The sequence below is a fragment of the Coregonus clupeaformis genome, chromosome 29, assembly GCF_020615455.1.
Source record: "Coregonus clupeaformis isolate EN_2021a chromosome 29, ASM2061545v1, whole genome shotgun sequence".
NCBI lineage: Eukaryota > Metazoa > Chordata > Actinopteri > Salmoniformes > Salmonidae > Coregonus > Coregonus clupeaformis.
In genome coordinates, this window is record NC_059220.1 from 58,516,139 (window position 1) to 58,525,925 (window position 9,787).

Sequence of the window (9,787 nt, forward strand, 5' to 3'; positions counted from 1 at the left end):
ACGCTAAAGTAGTTAGCGTCTATGAATGGGGTAAACACACTGGTTTGAGTTAGCTAGCTAGCTAGCCGTGTCAGTCACGTACAAACTATAGCCGGCGTTGTTGAGCTATAGTATCTAGCTAATGTTGACTAGCTAGCTTGTTTTGCAGGGGAGCTAATGTTAGCAAAACAAGCTTGCGTTAGTAGTAAAGGAAACACTCGTGTTTGACTTTGTCATTCTTTGTGAGTGTAAATTTCTCATTAGCTAATTATAAGGCCCTCAATGTATTTATCGTCTGTTGGCCTACTCGGTTCAAGTTTCAAGCCATGTTCGTACCGATGCTAATAAAATTTGACAGGACCAAAGACAGTACAGTATGACTTCTGGGGACGCATACCAAGCAGACTAGGCCGGGGTTTGGGGTTTGAGAAGTCAATGAGAGAAGTGAAAAATGATTCCTTAGTTGTCAATTTTCGCAAAATCTAAAGCCACAACCTATAGATCCGTGCCAATGTCTTAAGTAGTTGACTGACAGGTTTTCATTTTCGTCAAAAGCAACTTTATATCGAAGGTGTGCTTTTGATTTGACGACCTGCACATACGCAGTTCGGCGCGAGACGACTGTTATACCTGATTACTTGTTTCGGCGCATGAGCTTAGCTAGCCAACATCGCATACAAGCGTGATCGGGATTTCTATTGGAGAAGCAGTTTCTGCCTATCTTCATAATGTACTGTCTTTGCTGAAACTAACACAAAACTAAACTGAAATAAAATACATACCATGTTAAATTATTGAGCTGGATAAACTCAGCTTGGTAGAACTGACTGACCAGAAAAGTTTAAATTACATATGATCTTGAATTGATTCTGATTGGTCAAAAATATTAAAATGAGTATTTCAAATGAAAAATATGATTATAATATAATCATATTTGAATAAAGCTAATGTATGTAAACTACAGCCCATACAAAATGGTAAAGGGTCCATTTGGCTGCATTTACGCAGTGTCGGAAACTATTAAAAGGATGGTATTGAAGCTAGTCGAGAACAAAAATGACAAAGACTTTGAACCAAGTTCAGAGTGTTTAATAACGACCGGTCGTGGAAAAGAGCATTACAACCATTCAGTTTAACAAGTCTTTGGCTGAACACAGTATTTATAGAGAAGGCGCTCCCTGCTTCATCCTGTGGGCTGGTGCATGAACACAAGCATAAATCACAATAGGCTCCAATGTCTGCAATGTATACATTGACCATCTGTTTCTCGTCTTAAGAAGGGGGACCATTCTAACGCTTACATCCCAAAAGACTGATTGTTCACTTAGCTTAAGAGTAAATGCTGTAGAAGAACATAGTGTACTACAGACACAACGTGCAAACTTAATATTTGTATAACACATGGTAACATACTACATGTACAGGGCCTCTTTGGTTCCATGAGATCACCTGGCATACTTTCAAGGGACTTGCATGTACGGGGACATCCAAGACATTCATGTACAGGACATTAAGGCATGAATGGTGTAGATTATACAAGACTATACATTGTCATATTCTACAGAGCAAAGGTGACATACAGTGAGGGAAAAAAGTATTCGATCCCCTGCTGATTTTGTATGTTTGCCCACTGACAAAGAAATGATCAGTCTATAATTTGAATGGTAGGTTTATTTGAACAGTAAGAGACAGAATAACAACAAACAAATCCAGAAAAACGCATGTCAAAAATGTTATAAATTGAATTGCATTTTAATGAGGGAAATAAGTATTTGACCCCCTCTCAATCAGAAAGATTTCTGGCTCCCAGGTGTCTTTTATACAGGTAACGAGCTGAGATTAGGAGCACACTCTTAAAGGGAGTGCTCCTAATCTCAGTTTGTTACCTGTATAAAAGACACCTGTCCACAGAGGCAGTCAATCAATCAGATTCCATACTCTCCACCATGGCCAAGAACAAAGAGCTCTCCAAGGATGTCAGGGACAAGATTGTAGACCTACACAAGGCTGGAATTGTCACGATCGTCTAATGAGGAGGACCAATGCGCAGCGTTGAAGGTGAACATGACTTTATTAAATTAAAGCCGAAACACGAAAACAACAAACAATGACGAAACGTGAAGTCCTCCGTTACAATGACTGACAAGGAACAAAAACCCACAACACTAAGGTGAACACTGACAGTTTAAATATGGCTCCCAATCAGAGATAACGAGCCGACAGCTGACACTCGTTACCACTGATTGGGAGTCACACGACCAAACAATGAAACACAACCAAATACAACACAACCAAATGAACACACCCTGGCTCAAAATACACAGTCCCGGAGCCAGAACGTGACAGGAATGGGCTACAAGACCATCGCCAAGCAGCTTGGTGAGAAGGTGACAACAGTTGGTGCGATTATTTGCAAATGGAAGAAACACAAAATAACTGTCAATCTCCCTCGGCCTGGGGCTCCATGCAAGATCTCACCTCGTGGAGTTGCAATGATCATGAGAACGGTGAGGAATCAGCCCAGAACTACACGGGAGGATCTTGTCAATGATCGCAAGGCAGCAGTCACCATAGTCACCAAGAAAACAATTGGTAACACACTACGCCGTGAAGGACTGAAATCCTGCAGCACCCGCAAGGTCCCCCTGCTCAAGAAAGCACATACAGTGGGGAGAACAAGTATTTGATACACTGCCGATTTTGCAGGTTTTCCTACTTACAAAGCATGTAGAGGTCTGTAATTTTTATCATAGGTACACTTCAACTGTGAGAGACGGAATCTAAAACAAAAATCCAGAAAATCACATTGTATGATTTTTAAGTAATTAATTTGCATTTTATTGCATGACATAAGTATTTGATCACCTACCAACCAGTAAGAATTCCGGCTCTCACAGACCTGTTAGTTTTTCTTTAAGAAGCCCTCCTGTTCTCCACTCATTACCTGTATTAACTGCACCTGTTTCAACTCATTACCTGTATAAAAGACACCTGTCCAACTCAATCAAACAGACTCCAACCTCTCCACAATGGCCAAGACCAGAGAGCTGTGTAAGGACATCAGGGAGAAAATTGTAGACCTGCACAAGGCTGGGATGGGCTACAGGACAATAGGCAAGCAGCTTGGTGACAAGGCAACAACTGTTGGCGCAATTATTAGGAAATGGAAGAAGTTCAAGATGACGGTCAATCACCCTCGGTCTGGGGCTCCATGCAAGATCTCACCTCGTGGGGCATCAATGATCATGAGGAAGGTGAGGGATCAGCCCAGAACTACACGGCAGGACCTGGTCAATGACCTGAAGAGAGCTGGGACCACAGTCTCAAAGAAAACCATTAGTAACACACTACACCGTCATGGATTAAAATCCTGCAGCGCACGCAAGGTCCCCCTGCTCAAGCCAGCGCATGTCCAGGCCCATCTGAAGTTTGCCAATGACCATCTGGATGATCCAGAGGAGGAATGGGAGAAGGTCATGTGGTCTGATGAGACAAAAATATAGCTTTTTGGTCTAAACTCCACTCGCTGTGTTTGGAGGAAGAAGAAGGATGAGTACAACCCCAAGACCACCATCCCAACCGTGAAGCATGGAGGTGGAAACATCATTCTTTGGGGATGCTTTTCTGCAAAGGGGACAGGACGACTGCACCGTATTGAGGGGAGGATGGATGGGGCCATGTATCGCGAGATCTTGGCCAACAACCTCCTTCCCTCAGTAAGAGCATTGAAGATGGGTCGTGGCTGGGTCTTCCTGCATGACAACGACCCGAAACACACAGCCAGGGCAACTAAGGAGTGGCTCCGTAAGAAGCATCTCAAGGTCCTGGAGTGGCCTAGCCAGTCTCCAGACCTGAACCCAATAGAAAATATTTGGAGGGAGCTGAAAGTCCGTATTGCCCAGCGACAGCCCCGAAACCTCAAGGATCTGGAGAAGGTCTGTATGGAGGAGTGGGCCAAAATCCCTGCTGCAGTGTGTGCAAACCTGGTCAAGACCTACAGGAAACGTATGATCTCTGTAATTGCAAACAAAGGTTTCTGTACCAAATATTAAGTTCTGCTTTTCTGATGTATCAAATACTTATGTCATGCAATAAAATGCAAATTAATTACTTAAAAATCATACAATGTGATTTTCTGGATTTTTGTTTTAGATTCCGTCTCTCACAGTTGAAGTGTACCTATGATAAAAATTACAGACCTCTACATGCTTTGTAAGTAGGAAAACCTGCAAAATCGGCAGTGTATCAAATACTTGTTCTCCCCACTGTATACAGGCCCGTCTGAAGTTTGCCAATGAACATCTGAATGATTCAGAAGAGAACTGGGTGAAAATGTTATGGTCAGATGAGACCAAAATCGAGCTCTTTGGCGTCAACTCAACTCGCCTTGTTTGGAGGAGGAGGAATGCTGCCTATGACCCCAAGAACACCATCCCCACCGTCAAACATGGAGGTGGAAACATTATGCTTTGGGGGTGTTTTTCTGCTAAGGGGACAGGACAACTTCACCGCATCAAAGGGACGATGGACGGGGCCATGTACCGTCAAATCTTGGGTGAGAACCTCCTTCCCTCAGCCAGGGCATTGAAAATGGGTCGTGGATGGGTATTCCAGCATGACAATGCGTTTTTCTGGATTTTTTTGTTGTTATTCTGTCTCTCACTGTTCAAATAAACCTACCATTAAAATTATAGACTGATCATGTCTTTGTCAGTGGGCAAACTTACAAAATCAGCAGGGGATCAAATACTTTTTTCCCTCACTGTACTAGCTGATCATACTGTGTCTATATCCCTTCAACAGGCAGCCCGATACTGACCTTTTGCCCAATTCGATCTGATTGGTCAAAAGACCAATTAGTGAAAAAAAGAATCAGACTTGGGCTGCCTGTGTAGCCCACATGGGTTTGTCCATGTCTGGCCCAAAAGGTTAACCCAACTGGGTACAATTGAAGATGATAATTTAGAGTCCTTGGATAAAGACCAAAATGTTGCACTAGATCAGTAGCCTAAATACTTAATGATGTTTTCTTTTCACAACTACCTATGAACAGGCCTGGATCAAACGTAAAAAGGAAGAGGAGACTTCTGATCTGCAGATGGACTCAGACATGGATGACGAAGAGTCAGGACCTGACAGTGGAAACACAGTGACAGAAGCACTGCCAGAGGGGGCTGATTTCCCTATGAATACTGTCCAGGATGTGGAGGCCATGGAGTGAAAGTAACTTGACACAGCTTTCCTGAATGGAGTGGTAGGTGCTATGAACGGGATGTTTTACAACAAAAAAAGGCTTGTAGTATTTTCTTCATTAGTCCACTGTTAATACAATCCCCAAATGTTTGCATGTTAGCAATCAAGTTTTCAAGATAGAGCACTTTCAATACAGAGCAAAAAGTGTGATGATGATGATGATGCAAATTATATGCAAATGAGCAAAAATGATAATTGCATCAATTTGCATCATCATCACAATTTTTGCTCTGTACTGCAGTGTTTCCCAATCCTGGTCCTGGGGACTCAAAGGGGTGCTCTTTTGTTTGTTTTTTCCTAACGCTCACACACTTGATTCCACTAAGCAACTCATCATCAAGCCTTTGAATTGAATAAGGTATGCGAGTGCTAAGGCAAAAATAAAAACGTGCACCCCTTTGGGACCAGGATTGGGGAACACTGCTGTGCTAAAATTCCTCTATCTTGAGAACTTCACTGCTGGAATGCAAATGTTTTTGACTGTTAACAGGGTGAGCAAACCAATGTGTACATTTGTAATTTGAGTGAACTATCCCTTTAATCAGAGTTCCTGCTTTGCATTTGATCTGAGCATGTGCTATAAATAAACATGTATTTATTTTATAAAGGAAACCGTTTTTGTCATCTCTTAAATCTCTTAATGTCACGCCCTGACATAGAGTTCGCTAGTTGGTTTGGTCAGGGTGTGAATATCTATGTGATGTGAATATCTATGTTTGTAGATCTATGTTGGCCGGGTGTGGTTCCCAATCAGAGGCAGCTGTCGATCGTTGTCTCTGATTGGGGATCATACTTAGGTAGCCATTTTGCCTACCTATGTTGTGGGATCTTGACTCTTGTTTGGCTTGTTTATGTGTAGCCATTGTGAGCTTCACGTTACATTGCTTTTGTTGTTTTGTCGTGTCATAACTTCGTTAATAAACATGTATGCATTCCACGCTGCACTTTGGTCCAATCCTGTACTCAACGAACGTGACACTTAAGAAAGCTTGCTTGTGCAGCAGCATCTGGGGACTGCATGGAGACTGAGAACAAACCCAGGTGGATAGCCCAATTGAAAATCACATTCACAACCTACTTATTGTCCATATACAGTGCAGTCGGAAAGTATTCAGACCCCTTCACTTTTTCCACATTTTGTTACGTCACAGCCTTATTCTAAAATGGATTTAATAAAAAAATGTCCTCATCAATCTAAACACAATACCCCATAATGGGAAAGCAAAAAAGGTTTTTAGAAATGTTTGCAAATGTATTACAAATAAAAAACTGAAATACCTTATTTACATAACTATTCAGATCCTTTGCTATGAGACTTGAAATTGCGCTCAGGTGCATCCAGTTTCCATTGATCATCCTTGAGATGTTTCTACAACTTGATTGGAATCCACCTGTGGTAAATTCAATTGATTGGACATGATATGGAAAGGTATAAGTATAGAGAGATCCTTGATGAAAACCTGCTCCAAAGCGCTCAGGACCTCAGACTGGGGTGAAGGTTCACCTTCCAACAGGACAACGACCCTAAGCACACAGCCAAGTAAACGCAGGAGTGGCTTCGGGACAAGTGTCTGAATTTTCTTGAGTGGCCCAGCCAGAGCCCTTCTTGAGTGGCCCAGCCAGAGCCCGGACTCTCTGGAGAGACCTGAAAATAGCTTTGCAGCGACGCTACTCATCCAACCTGACAGAGCTTGAGAGGATCTGTAGAGAAGAATGGGACAAACTCCCCAAATACAGGTGTGCCAAGCTTGTAGCGTCATGCCCAAGAAGACTTGAGGCTGTAATCACTGCCAAAGGTGCTTCAACAAAGTACTGAGTAAAGGGTCTGCATACTTTAGCAAAAATGTCTAAAAACCAGTTTTTGCTTTGTCATCATGAGGTATTGTGTGTAGATTGATGAGGGGGAAAAAACAATTTAATCAATTTTAGAATAAGGCTGTAACGTAACAAAATGTGAAAAAAGTCAAGGGGTCTGAATACTTTCCGAATGCACTGTAGGTCTCACTACACACCCGTCCTTTACCCAGATGCAACCCATTTAGGTAAACCATTAGGGCAACTTATGAAGCCCAACCTTATCCCACATAAAGCCCAACATGAAAACCACATGTGGGGCCAATGTGGATACTGAGGACAAAACCTTGTGGGTCCTTTGTGGTTATCCTACATGTGGGCCCAAGAGTGAATCTTTCTTTAACACACCTGGGCTAAAACCTGGGGCCAATATGGGTTATAACATATTTTCCCACTGGGGTCCCTCAATAAACCCAACATGAACCCACATAAAGCCCAGCATGGCAACCACATGTGGGGCTAACGTGGATACTGAGGGCAATACTTTGTGGGTCCTAAGTGGTTATCCTATTCGGGGCCCACATGTTAAAACCATTATTTAACCCATATAGGCTTAAAACTTGGTGCCCATGTGGTTAAGGGTACATTTGCCCACTGCGGTCCCTGAAGAAGCCCATTGTGTAAGCCCATTTGTGAGAGTAGGCTACGCTAAACACACATTTATGAGAGTGAGCACAGAACCCCATGTTTACTTCCTATTGTAGCCAAGAATTTACAAGTTGCAGGTTGTCTTTTAATAACGACACACACTTGTCAGCTACCAGCATCATCATGCTCCCTCCCTTGTCACCTCAGCTTTGACTCAGCTTGAGTGTCTATCCTCAAGAAGGGAGGCAGAGAGAGAAAGAGAGAGAGAGAGAGTTTTATAGGCTGACTCTTTTTCCAGCCTGGCCTCAGAGCCATACGAAACATACTATACGTATTTCTAAACACCTCCAAGACGTGTGATAACTACTAATGGTCTAGTTACTTTCCGTAGCGTCTAGCAATCCAAATGTTGCGTGTTGAAGTTGCGTCGGGGACAACTGTAGCATTTTAGCTAACCCTTATTCTAAACTTAACCCATTTCACCTAACTATATAAATCCTCCTAACTTTTGTCGTTTTAGTTCTCCTAACCTTTGTCATTAGTTGTTCTAACCGCCAACATAAATTCTCCCCATTATTCACCTTTGTTGTTATGTGCAACAAGCAACCTGTTCTCAGAGAAAGACGTATTATATTATACGTCCGCCAAGATGAATGATACGGTACATCATCCAGTTTGTATGCTATTGTACGACCATGCTGATACTATAGACCGTGCTATAATTCGTGCTATAATTCGTATGATATTGTATGACCACTATTCCATTCATAATGTAACCTAACGTAATATATCACACTAAATGGTGTGTCACAGCTTTATGTATGACAAAAAAAATTATGAAAATGTATGCACTCTGGATAAGAGCATCTGCTAAATGACAAAAATGTAAATGTAAAGAAATGTACAGAATAATACGAATTGCCCTGAGACCACGAACAAGAGGTCAGCCCCTGAACAAGAGAGCAGCCTGTGCACAGCAGCTATGCCACGCCTCTCATTGGAATAAAATCACCATCTGAAATCAAAGATTGTGTTTCCACTGAATCTGCAACATAGGGGCTAAATCAGTAGTCATGTCCAGTCAACAACACTAGCATATTTCAATAGGCTGCAATTATGTGCAAACAGTGGTGATATCTAGGCCTAATAATTGAATGCAAGCTGTTATTACGACTTCTTATCAAATGGTACATTTTTCAAACTCGGTCCAAGTGACTTTGCCTAGCCGCTTAAAAAAAAAACGCGTCTGATAGCGTATTTTGCCATGTTGAGACAGCCCTCCCCTCAACCATGTAAAAGAGAGAGGAGTAAGCTAGGCTATACGAAACCGAGCGCGCATAAAAAAAAGGTTTGTTTCCATGGGTTTGATTTACTAGAGTAGCCTAAGTAGCCTATGTAAAAGAACAACCTCTCTCTCTCTCTCTCTCTCTCTCTCTCTCTCTCTCTCACGCACTTACTTACTCACACACACACGCACACGGACACGCACACACACACACACACACAATCTGCCTTCACACACACACACACACACACACAGTCTGGCTTGAACATTCGATCTTTGGGACTCATGCAAATACCAGTCAAATCATCCCATTTGTAGGCATTGAGGTGAAAGACGCGGCATAATAAATAGGCTACGAAAAGCACCAATAAAGCTATTATAGGCTAGAGGTAACTTAACCAATCAGGACCGTTTGTGAACGGTTGAGAATTCATATGAGCAAAGAAAAATTGATATTTTCGCAACGTGCTCAAGGTGTTCAAAAATAGCAATTTCTTCATTAAATCCAATCCTTTAATGCTCCCGTGCAAACCATGCGATCTAGCATAGCTACTCACTTCTTTCAGATCCCGCAGATTTATTCAAACAGGTGGAAACCTATTTCTCTTCGGTATTCTTCCCATCTGAACCGTGGTAATAAACTCTGATGCTCTCAAATCCACGCTACAGTCTACTTCTTGCCCGCAGGCTGTTGGACTGCGTGAGGTTGCTTCCAGCACCACCACACCATGAACAGCTCCATTGACGTCACCGCTCACAGGCTCGATGCCACACCCTTTTCATAACGACCACAGCCAATCGCAAGGCAAAGAGACAAACCTTGCAACC

The 9,787-nt window shown here is 42.4% G+C and overlaps 1 protein-coding gene across 2 annotated transcripts in view; it reads right to left on the reverse strand.

Annotated features, from left to right (window-relative positions):
• LOC121576722 (sphingomyelin phosphodiesterase 3) overlaps positions 1-9,669 on the reverse strand; it is a 68,081-nt gene extending 58,412 nt beyond the window's left edge. For both annotated transcript variants that reach the window (XM_041890109.1, XM_041890108.1), the window contains exon 1: positions 9,517-9,669. The gene's annotated coding sequence lies outside the window, so the exon portion shown is untranslated. The remainder of the gene's footprint in view (positions 1-9,516) is intronic.
• Positions 9,670-9,787: the final 118 nt, after the last annotated feature.